This window comes from Hyaena hyaena, unplaced genomic scaffold (genome assembly GCF_003009895.1).
Source record: "Hyaena hyaena isolate Hyena2069 unplaced genomic scaffold, ASM300989v1 scaffold_1276, whole genome shotgun sequence".
NCBI lineage: Eukaryota > Metazoa > Chordata > Mammalia > Carnivora > Hyaenidae > Hyaena > Hyaena hyaena.
The window spans coordinates 72,904-84,327 of NW_024081882.1; the positions used below are offsets into that span (position 1 = coordinate 72,904).

The 11,424-nt window shown below is 37.0% G+C and overlaps 1 pseudogene; it reads left to right on the forward strand.

Annotated features, from left to right (window-relative positions):
* LOC120224785 overlaps positions 1-8,142 on the forward strand; it is a 46,311-nt pseudogene extending 38,169 nt beyond the window's left edge.
* The last annotated feature ends 3,282 nt before the right edge of the window (positions 8,143-11,424 follow it).

Sequence of the window (11,424 nt, forward strand, 5' to 3'; positions counted from 1 at the left end):
TGGGCCAATCAGGCAATTAGAGAAGAAATTAAAAAGTATATGGAAACAAATGAAAACGAAAATACAACAATCCAAACTCTATGGGATGCGGCAAAGGCAGTCCTAAGAGGAAAGTACATTGCACTCAGGACCTATTTCAAGAAATTAGAAAAAGTGCAAATGCAAAATCTAACAGTGCACCTAAAGGAACTAGAGGGAGAGCAACAAGAGCACCCCACACCCAGTAGGAGAAGAGAAATAATAAAAATCAGGGCAGAAATAAACAATATAGAAACCAAAGAAACAGTTGAACAGATCAATGAAAACAAGAGTTGGTTTTTTAAAAACTAATCAAAATTGACAAACGTCTAGCCAGGCTTCTCAAACAGAAAAGAGAGAGCACCCAAATAGACAAAATCTTTTTTTTTCTTTTTTTTTTTAATGTTTTATTTATTTATTTCTAGGAGAGAGAGAGAGACAGCGTGAGCAGGGCAGGGTCAGAGAGAGAGAGAGTCACAGACTGAAACAGGCTCCAGGCTCTGAGCCGGCAGTCAGCACAGAGCCCGACGCGGGGCTCGAACCCACGAACCGCGAGATCATTACCTAAGCAAAAGTCGGACGCTTAACCGACTAAGCTACCCAGGCGACCCCCAAATAGACAAAATCTTGAAGGAAAATGGACGTATTACAAGCAACCCCTCAAAAATACAAGCAATTATCAGGGAATACTATGAAAAATCATATGCCAACAAATTGGACAACTTAGAAGAAATGGACAAATTCCTAAACCCACACTCACTATCAAAATTCACACAGGAAGAGATAGAAAATCTGAACAGACCCTAACTAGTGAAGAAATGGAATCAGTTATCAAAAATCTCCCAACAAATAAGAGCACTATGCCAGATGGCTTCCCTGGGGAATTCTACCAGACTTTTAAAACAGACTTAATACCCATTCTTCTCAAGCTATTCCAAAAAATAGAAATCAAAGAAAACTTCCAGACTCATTTTATAAAGCAAATATCACTTTGATTCCCAAGCCAGACAGAGACCCAGCAAAAAAAAAAAAAAAAGAGAACTACAGGCCAATATCCTTGATGAATACAGATGCATAAAATCTTCAACAAGATACTTGCAAATCGAAAGCAACAGCACATAAAAAGAATTATCCACCATGATCAAGTGGGATTCATTCCTCAGTTACAGGGCTGGTTCAATATTCACAAATCAATCAATGTGATACATCACATCAACAAAAGAAAAGATAAAAACCATATGATGTTGTCGATAGATGTAGAAAAAGCATTTGACAAAATAGCACATCCCTTCTTAATAAAGGCCTTCGAGAAAGTTGGGATAGAAGGAACTTACCTAAACATCATAAAAGTCACCTATGAGAAGCTCTCAGTAACATCATCCTCAATGGGGAAAAACTGAGAGCTTTCCCTCTGAGATCAGGAACACGACAGGGATGTCCACTCTCACTACTGTTGTTTAACATAGTGCTGGAAGTCCTAGCATCAGCCATCAGACAACAAAAGGAAATCAAAGGCATCATAATTGGCAAGAGGAAGTCAAATTTTCACTTTTCGCAGACGACATGATACTCTACACAGAATACCCGACAGACTCCACCAGAAGCCTACTAGAACTGATCCATGAATTCAGCAAAGTTGCAGCGTACAAAATCAACATAATCGGTTGCATTTTTATACACCAACAATGAAGCAACAGAAAGAAAACAAGAAACTGATCCCATTCACAATTGCACAAAAAACCATAAAGTACCTAGGAATATGCTTAACCAAAGATATAAGAGATCTATATGATGAAAAATATAAAAAACTTATGAAGGAAATTGAAGAAGACACAAAGAAATGGAAAGACTTTCCATGCTCATGGTTTGGAAGAATAAATATAGTTAAAATGTCATTACTACCCAAGGCAATCTACACATTCAATGCAATCCCAATAAAATTTGTACCAGCATTCTTCCAAAGCTAGAAAAAACTATCCCAAAATTTGTATGGAACCACAAAAGACCCCAAATAGCCAAAGTATTATTGAAAAAGAAAACCAAAATGGGAGGCATCACCATTCCAGACTTTAGCCTTTACTACAAAGCTGTCATCATCAAGAAAGTATGGTATTGGCACTAAAACAGACACATAGACCAATGGAATAGAATAGAGAACTCAGATTTGGACCCAATAGTGTACAGCCAACTAATCTTTGACAAAGCAGGAAAGAGTATCCAATGGAAAAAATGCAGCCTCTTTAACAGATGGTGTTGGGAGAACTGGACAGCAACATGCAGAAGAATGAAACTAGATCATTTTCTCACACCATACACAAAAATAAATTCAAAATGGATAAAGGACCTGAATGTAAGACAGGAAACCATCGAAACCCTAGAGGAGAGAGCAGCAAACAAACTCCTTGACCCCAACCGCAGCAATTTCATATTTGACACATCCCCAAAGGCAAGGGAATCAAGAGCAAAAATGAACTATTGGGACCTCATCAAGATTAAAAGCTTTTGCACGGCAAATGAAACAATCCATAAAACTAATAGGCAACCGACAGAATGGGAAAAGATAGTTGCAGATGACATATCAGATAAAGGGCTAGTAGCTAAAATCTATAAGGAACTCACCAAACTCCACACCTGAAAAACAAACAATCCAGTGAAGAAATGGGCAGACGACATGAACAGACACTTCTCCAAAGAGGACATCCAGATGGCAAACAGACACATGAAACGATGCTCAGTGTCCCTCAGCATCAGGGAAATACAAATCAAAACCACACTGAGATACCACCTCACGCCAGTCAGAGTGGCTAAAATGAGCAAATCCGAGGATTCTAGATCCTGGCGAGGATGTGGAGAAACGGGCACCCTCCTACACTGCTGGTGGAAATGTAAACTGGTACAGCCCCTCTGGAAAACAGTGTGGAGGTTCCTCAAATAATTAACTCTAGAACTCCCCTATGACCCAGCAATAGCACTGCTAGGAATTTACCCAAGGCAACAGGAGTGCTGATGCAGAGGGGCACATGGACCCCAATGTTCATAGCAGCCCTCTCAACAATAGCCAAAACATGGAAAGAGCCTAAGTGTCCATCAACGGACAAATGGATCAAGAAGATGTGGTTTATCTGTACCATGGAACACTACATGGCAATGAGAAACAATGAAATCTGGCCATGAGTAGCAACATGGATGGACCTTGAGGGTGTTATGCTGAGTGAAATAAATCAGGCAGAGAAGGGCAGATACCATATGTTTTCAGGTATAGGAGGATTAGGAGGAACTTAACAGAGGACCATAGGGGAGAAGAAAGGGAAAAATAGTGGGGGAGAGGGAGGGAGGCAAACCATGAGAGACTCTTGAATGCTGAGAACAAACTGAGGGCTGATTGAGGTGGGACGGGGTGGGAGGGGGGAGATAGGCATGGAGGAGGACACTTGTGGGGATGAGCACAGGGTGTTATATGGAAACCAACTTGACAATAAACTATTTGTAAAAAAAAAAAAAAGTAAAATAAAATTATGTGATGTTTTGGCATTAAAATAAATAAATAAATAAATTCTGCGCCACAAAAAAAAACAACCCAGAAATATTTTATGTTCACAAAATATATGTTGTAAAACTCTTCAGCAATAACTAAACTTCTCTAAACAAACAAGTAATGGTTACAAAAAAAAGTGTGAGTTAGCTACTCACAGAGGAGAAAAGAGGGGAAAGAGGAGAGAGAACACAAAGGAAGGGAGAGAAGGTATGCAAGACAGGTATGCAAGATAGACATTACTTAATTTTCAAGGAAATGAAGAACAATCAAAGATCCAGCCCTTCAGGCTATATATGAAATGACTCTTCCTTGTCAAGTATAATTAACAGAATGAATGCATGTGAAAGCAGAATACAGTGATAAAACATAAAGTTTGTTAGTAATTTAATTCTTGAGCTAAGTAATTTTGTGGTACTATTTCTTAGAATATTCCTTTTTTTCTGTACAACAAAAATACTTCTGAAAACAACTATAATGTTTTTTGGGGGGGGTTGTTTAATTTTCTTAATGTTTATTTATTTTTGAGAGAGAGAGAGAGACAGAGCATGAGTGGTGGAGGGGCAGAGAGAGAGGGAGACATAGAATTCCAGGCAGACTCCAGGCTCTGAGCTGTCAACACAGCCCCATGCAGGTCTTGATCTCATGAACCACAAAATCATCAACTGAGCCAAAGTCAGACACACAACCAACTGAGCCACCCAGGTCTCCAAAACAACTATAATATTTATTCATGATGAATTTTTCCATCTTGGTATCAAAAATTCCAAAACATATTAAATTCTTTGAGAAAGACATCTTTACTTACACTAAAAATTTCTCAACACCTTTTATTCTGAATAGCTTCAATTTATAGGGAAAAAAAGCTGCTATGTTTCATAGACTGCTTATCAAATATTCTCTTCTTTAAAAAAGGGGAGGGGGCTTTAAATTGGAAAATCCTTCCCCCTGGTTATTCTAGTAGACAGTTTATTTGACCATACCATTAGATTCTTGCCTTCATGATTTTATTTTCTGTGTGTAGAAACAAATTGATAGTTATGTCATCTAACATAGAGAGAAATTGTGGATTCCTTTAAAGGGAAGAAAAAGAAGAAAACATTTTTGTTTAAAATGGATTTCAGTGTAGTTGGGCTCTATTTTTCTTCAAAAGTGACAATGTTCTTTTTTACAATTAAAAACAGAAAAATATTTTTATCTGGGAGCTATTTTTAAACTCTGAGGAATATTTGAAATTAATCCTTTCTCCTTTATTAAAAGGAAATAAAAATGAAACAATCACATTTCTTAAAGAATAGATTTACCAGGGCACCTGGGTGGCTCAGTTGGTTAAGCACCTGACTTCTGCTCAGGTCATGATCTCAGTGTTCATGGGTTTGAGCCTGCATCGGGCTCTGTGCTGACTGCTCAGAGCCTATAACATGCTTTAGAGTCTGTGTCTCCCTCTCTCTCTGTTCCTCCCCTGTTTGTGCTCTGTCTCTCAAAAATAAATAAACATTTAAAAAAATGTTTAAAAAGAAAAGATTTACCAGTTCCTTCAAAACAGCCTTCAGAAAAATGTTTCAAATTATTCTTTATGTGTATCTATTCATCAAATATTCACTGAATGCCTGTCATTATGCTAGGCATAGTTCCAAACCTTATGGAGTTTATGTTTAAAGAGATAAAGACATAAATCACACTAAAGAAAAATTATAGTTAGGGTGAGTTTTCATTGTGCAAAAAAATATGAACATTTCCATTTCAATAACTAATTTAAACCTTCTTAACATAATCATTTCAAATAATATAACCCAAAACTTTTGACCTGTATGCTGTGAAGTCAGAAAGTTAAGTTCCAGGTCAAAGAAATTGTGGCAAAGACTTTATCAACAATAAAATAAACATATAACCTAAATTACTTTAGATCTTAATGAAAAAGAGATTGATTCACTGTACCCTTACTGAATGAACAAGTCTGACTGCATTTGGTAGTTACCTTTACTAAAACCTTCCTTGCAGATGCTTATCCCAGGATGCTGTGGGTCCAGAGCTACACCTGGTGGCCAGTTTACAAACTTACAAGAAACTGTCCTAAGTATTTTAATGGAAACATATAAGTTATGCCTCTGTTAATCAAAAATATGCATAACTGGGGAAAATTTTAAAATTTAATGAAAAATATAAAAAGATTACAATATATAACTATATGATAAAGTATAACAACATGTGAGTGGCAGCAATTAAGTGATGACATATGGATAGTCACTGTAAAATTCTTTTAACTTTGTTGTATGTTGGGAAATCTTTACAATAAAATGTTCAAAAAAAGTAAGGATTTTTAAAAATGTTCCACCACTGTTATGTTTAGCACAAACACCTTTTTAGGTATTATTTCCCTTATGTATGAGCATAATGTATGTCTATATAGTTTATGCTTGTGTAACAGTCTATTATACTAATGTATAATGAATTATCAAACAATTTACTTGTTCCACATTTATTCAATTTCCAACTGAATATCTATAAATTCACGTTTTTGTTTCTGTTAAATCATGTTTCTTACACAAATTTTTATGACATCACTGGAATCAAAGGAGATAATTATTTTTATGGCTCAGAGACATGATCAAACTACTTTATACCAAATTCACACTGCTTTCCTAAGTGAAACCCCACACCAATTTAACCAGAACCATAGGACCTAGCCATTTCAATATCTTGCTGCTTTACTAAGCATAAAAATATAATCCAGAAGTTAATTTGCACTTCTTTTATTTTTGAAAAGTTTTTACATATTTATTTCTGCATTCCTCTACTGGAATCTTAATGATTTTCTTATAAATTTGAATAACCACTTTGTTATAACTATTGACCCACTTTCTCCTAAACTCAGGCAAGTTTTTCCCATCAGCTATCACATTTTACCGTTTTCATGGTTTATTCTTATATATTCTAATCTGTCAGTCTCATCTATTGTGATTTCTTCAGTCCATTTGGAACTAAGAAACAGACGATTTTTCCAGAAATACAATAAATATTCTAAAATGTATTTGTTATATTTTTCGAGTAGGAGCTGTGGGGTTGAGAAGAGCAGGGCTTTCTCCTGTCCCGCCAGTGCATATGCTTGTCCATTGATATCAGTGTACTTTAAAAAGAGGGAGTCATGGGGCGCCTGGGTGGCTTAGTCGGTTAAGCGTCCGACTTTCGCTTAGGTCATGATCTCGCGGTTCGTGGGTTCGAGCCCCACGTCCGGCTCTGTGCTGACTGCCAGCTCAGAGCCTGAAGCCTGTTTCAGTCTGTGTCTCCCTCTCTCTCTGACCCACCCCTGTTCACGTGGTCTATCTCTCTCTCTCCTAGAAATAAATAAATTTAAAAAAAAATTAAGAAAAAAAAAAAGAGGGAGTCATGTGGCAAAAATGTTACTTTGCCTATGGGGTTCAAGGCTCCCATTTGACCTGATCCTGTGAACTCTGTTCACACCAACTTGCACACAAACAACAGATAGTACTATGTTGTCTGTGAATTAGTCGGTCATCAAACCAATGCTGAGTCTTGGAGTACTGGCAGGGCAGTGGCTTGAATTCCCAGAGTTTGAGGTGGTGGGACTCACTCTTCTGGCCAGGGTGTTTTTGGAAATATGTGTCATGGCAGCTACATGCTTGCACCAACCACTGGCACCTCAGAGTGAACACAACACAAGTGATATGTAATCTGCTCTGTCCTGGCTTCCTTAGCATTACCAGCACTGCTAATGTCTTGAAGATCATCATACTGAGGAAGTTCCTGAACTTCCTTTGTGGCTGAAGATAAAAGTTGAAGGCTACAAAAGACCAAGGAGGCTGTTTTGCTTCTTAAGACACTTAAAGCCAGTAATGATGTCAAAAAGGTCTATGCCTCTCTGTACATGAGAAATGGCAAGAGCAAAATGCAAAAAAAAAAAAGTCGTACCCAATGCAGGGGATCCTATATTATCTATAATGAGGACAACGGTATCATCAAAGCCTGCAGAAACATCCCTGGAATTAATCTACTTTATTAATGTAAGCAAACTGAACATTTTGAAACTTGCTCCTGGTGGGCATGTGGGATGTTTCTCCGTTTGTACTGAAAGTGCTTTCTGTAGTTAGACGATCTGTATGGCACTTGGCATAAGGCTGCCTCTCAAGAGTGACTACAACCTTCCCATGCACAAGATGCTTAATACAGACCTTGGCAGAAGCCTGAAAAGCCCAGAGATCCAAAGAATTCTCTGAGCACCATGCCAGAAGAGTCATCACACAGAGTCCTAAAAAAGAATCCACTGAACAACCCAAGAATCACGTTGAAGATAAACCCATATGCAAAGACCATGTGCTGGAAAAACCATTCTTTACCAGGCCAGGAATCATAAACTCCAGATGGATAAAGCAGGAGCAGCCTTAAAAGCCAAAACAGACAAGAAGGGTTTCTAGCCAAGAAGCCTATAGGAAAAAAGGAAAGAAGGCTGTTGGTATGAAGAAGCAGAAGAAATCTTTGGTGGGAAAAACGCTGCAGCTACCAAGAAACCAGAAGCTGAGAAGAAGCCTGCAGAAAAGCAACCCACCACGGAAGAAGCGAAGCCTACTGCATAAACTTTGTTTACTCCATAAATGTCAAACCATTTTGGACAGCTAATTTTGAATAAAGACCTGATCAAAGGCAATGAGAAACATGAAAAAAAAATGTTTTCAGGGTGCCTGGGTGACTCAGTTGGTTGAGCGTTGGACTCTTGATTTCAGCTCAGGTCATGAACTCATGGTTCGTGGGGTGGAGCCCCATGTGGGGCACTGTGCTGACAGCTCGGAGCCTGCTTGGGATTCTCTCTCTTCTCTCTCTGCCCTTCCCCTAGCCATACTTTGTCTCTCTCAAAATAAACCTTAAAAACAAAATGTTTTAATTTTAATCTATACACATTCAATTCAGAAGGTAAAGTTCTCGAGCCCTATGTGAGTCTCCACATTTAGCATAGAGGTTGCTTGAGTCTCTCTCTCTCTCAAACTTTAAAAAAAAAAGTAAATTTCCCTTTAAGAAGAGAAGAAGGAAATAAAAATGTAGCTGGTAAAACTGAGACTTCATTCTACCATATCACTTTTATTTTTTTTAAGTTTATTCATTTATTTTGAGAGAGAGCGTGTGCACTTGTGCATGTGCATAAGCTGGTGAGGGGCAGAGAACAAGTGAGAGAGGGAAGCCCAAGCAGGCTCAATACTGTCAGCATGGAGCCCCACATGGGGCTCAATCTCACAAGAAGTGAGATCATGACCTGAGCCAACATCAAAAGTTGGACACTTAACTGAGCCACCCAGGAGCCCCCAGAACTGTTTTTAAATGTGGTCCTCCCAAGAAGCTGCATCAGAGATACTTAAGGGCACTTGTTATAAACATAGATTCTCAAATCCCATCTCTGTTATATTAAGGTAGAATCTCTAGGTATGGACACTGGGTAACTTTCATGTTTTAAAAAGATAACCAAGTGATTTTCATGCTGATTTAGGTTCAAAATCATAAACCAAGAGTAAGATTCTAGGTGAGTCACACAGTGGGGTTATTAAGATACCTGACAATCAGAAGACACTCAAATACGTTCTGAATGAATAATACACGCACTTTTTTCCTCATATGATAGAGAAAATTCGCTCTTTAAAAAAAGTGAACAATTCCGTGGTTTTATTATATCGAGTTGTGAAACCATCACCACTATCAACTAGAGAACATTTCCATCACACCAAAAAAGACATTTCACACCTCTTAGTAGTCACACCTTCTCCCTACTACTCCCCATCCTCAGGCAATCTCTAATCTGTTTTCTGTCTTGACAAATTTACCTATTCTGGACATTTCATAATACCCAAAATGAAATATTCAGATAAGTGAAATCAGACAGTATACAGGTTTTTTTGTGGCTGATTTCTTTCACTGAGTGTAATGTTTTTAAGGTTCATCAATGTTGTGGCATGTATTAGCATTTCATTCCTTTTCATTGCCCCATAACATTCCATTGTATGCATATACCATATTACATTTATCTTTTCATCAGTAGATGGATGTTTGGATTGTTTTCACTTTTTGGCTATTATAAAAGCCCTGCCATGAATGTTCATGTATGAGGTTTTTGTGTGAATGTAAGTTTTCATGACTATTGGGTAATTAGCTAGAGTTAAACTGCCAGGCTATATGATAACTCCATGTTTAACATTTAGGGGAATTGTCAAACTGTTTTTCAAAGCAGCTGCATTATTACACATTTCCACCAGCATTCCCAGTTTCTACCAGTCCTCCCCAACATTTGTCATCTGACTTTTTGATTCTAACTGTCCTAGTGGGTATGAAGTATCTCATTATAGTTTGATTTGCATTTCCTTTATGACTAATGATATTTAATATTTTCTCATGTGTTTATTGGCCATATGTATCTCTTTGGAGAAATGTCTATTCAGATCCTTTGCCCATTTTTAAAGTTTTTAATATTATTGAGTTGTAAGAGTTCTTTAAACTAAATACAAGTCCTCTAGGAGATATATAGGACTTGAAAATGTTTCTCCCATTCTGTGGGTTGTTTTTTTACTTTCTTAATAGTGTCCTTTGAAGCACAAAAATTTATAATTTAATAAATTCCTATATATCTAATTTTTCTTGTCTTACTTGTGCTTTTGGCATCATATCTCAGAAAACTTTGCCTAACCCAAGGCCACAGAGATTTACAACTATGTTTTCTTCTAAGAGGTTTATAGTATTCACTCTACAATAGGTCTGTGAACCATTTTGACTTAATTTTTGCATACAGTATGAGATAGGGGGTCCAACTTCATTCTTTTACATATCCAGTTGTCTCAGTATGATTTGTTGAAAATACTTCTTTCCTTAGTGAATTGTCCTGATACAGTTTTCAAAAATCAAATGACCATTATGAAATTTATAAAAGAAACTATCAATCCTAGGGACAACTAGGTGACTCAGTCAGCTAAGCATCTGACTCTTGATATCAGCTCAGATAATGATCTCTCTGTCATGAGATAAGGCCCCACAGTGGGCTCTGCCTGCTTGGGATTACCTCTCTCTGTCCCACCCTTTGGTGCTCGCTTGTGCATGCACACACTCTCTCTCTCCCTCTCAAAAATAAATTTTAAAACATTTTTTAAAAAAACTTCTCAATCCTATTTCATGGGTCTATATGTCTATTCTTATACCAGCACCCACACCATCTTGATCACTGTTGCTTTATAACAAGTTTTAAAATCAAGAATATGTTCCTAGAAAAATTAAATTGTTCTCCTTTTTCAGCATTGTTTTGGCTATTCTTAGCCCATTTTATTTCCATATGAATTTTAGGATCAGCTTGTTAATTTCTATTAAAAAACAGAAGCAGAGATTTTGATAGAGATTGTGTTGAATCGTTAAATGATTGGGAAGTATTACCAACTTGACAATATTGTCTCCCAATCCATTATTACTTTGAATTTATTTTGGTCTTGTTTACTTTCTTTTACCAATGTTTCATAGTTTTAGTGTACAAGTTTTACACTTCTTTTGTTAAATTTACTCCTAATTATTTTTTTTCTGATGTTATTGTAAATGGAATTGTTTTAATTCTGCTTTCAGTTATAGACATTTCTAAGGTACAGAAATGCAATTTATTTTCTGTGTAATGATCTTGTATCTGCACCCATGCTGAACATATTTTAAAAGACTTTTAATGGATTTGTTATCTATGTACAAGATCATGTCATCTGCAAGTAGGGACAGTTTTACATCTTCCTTTTCAACCTGAATGTCTTTTATATCTTTTTCTTATCTAACTGACTTGTGTTAGAACAAAATAGTCCAGTGTTGAATGGAAGTAGCAGGAGTGGACATCTTTGTCTTGTTACTGGAAA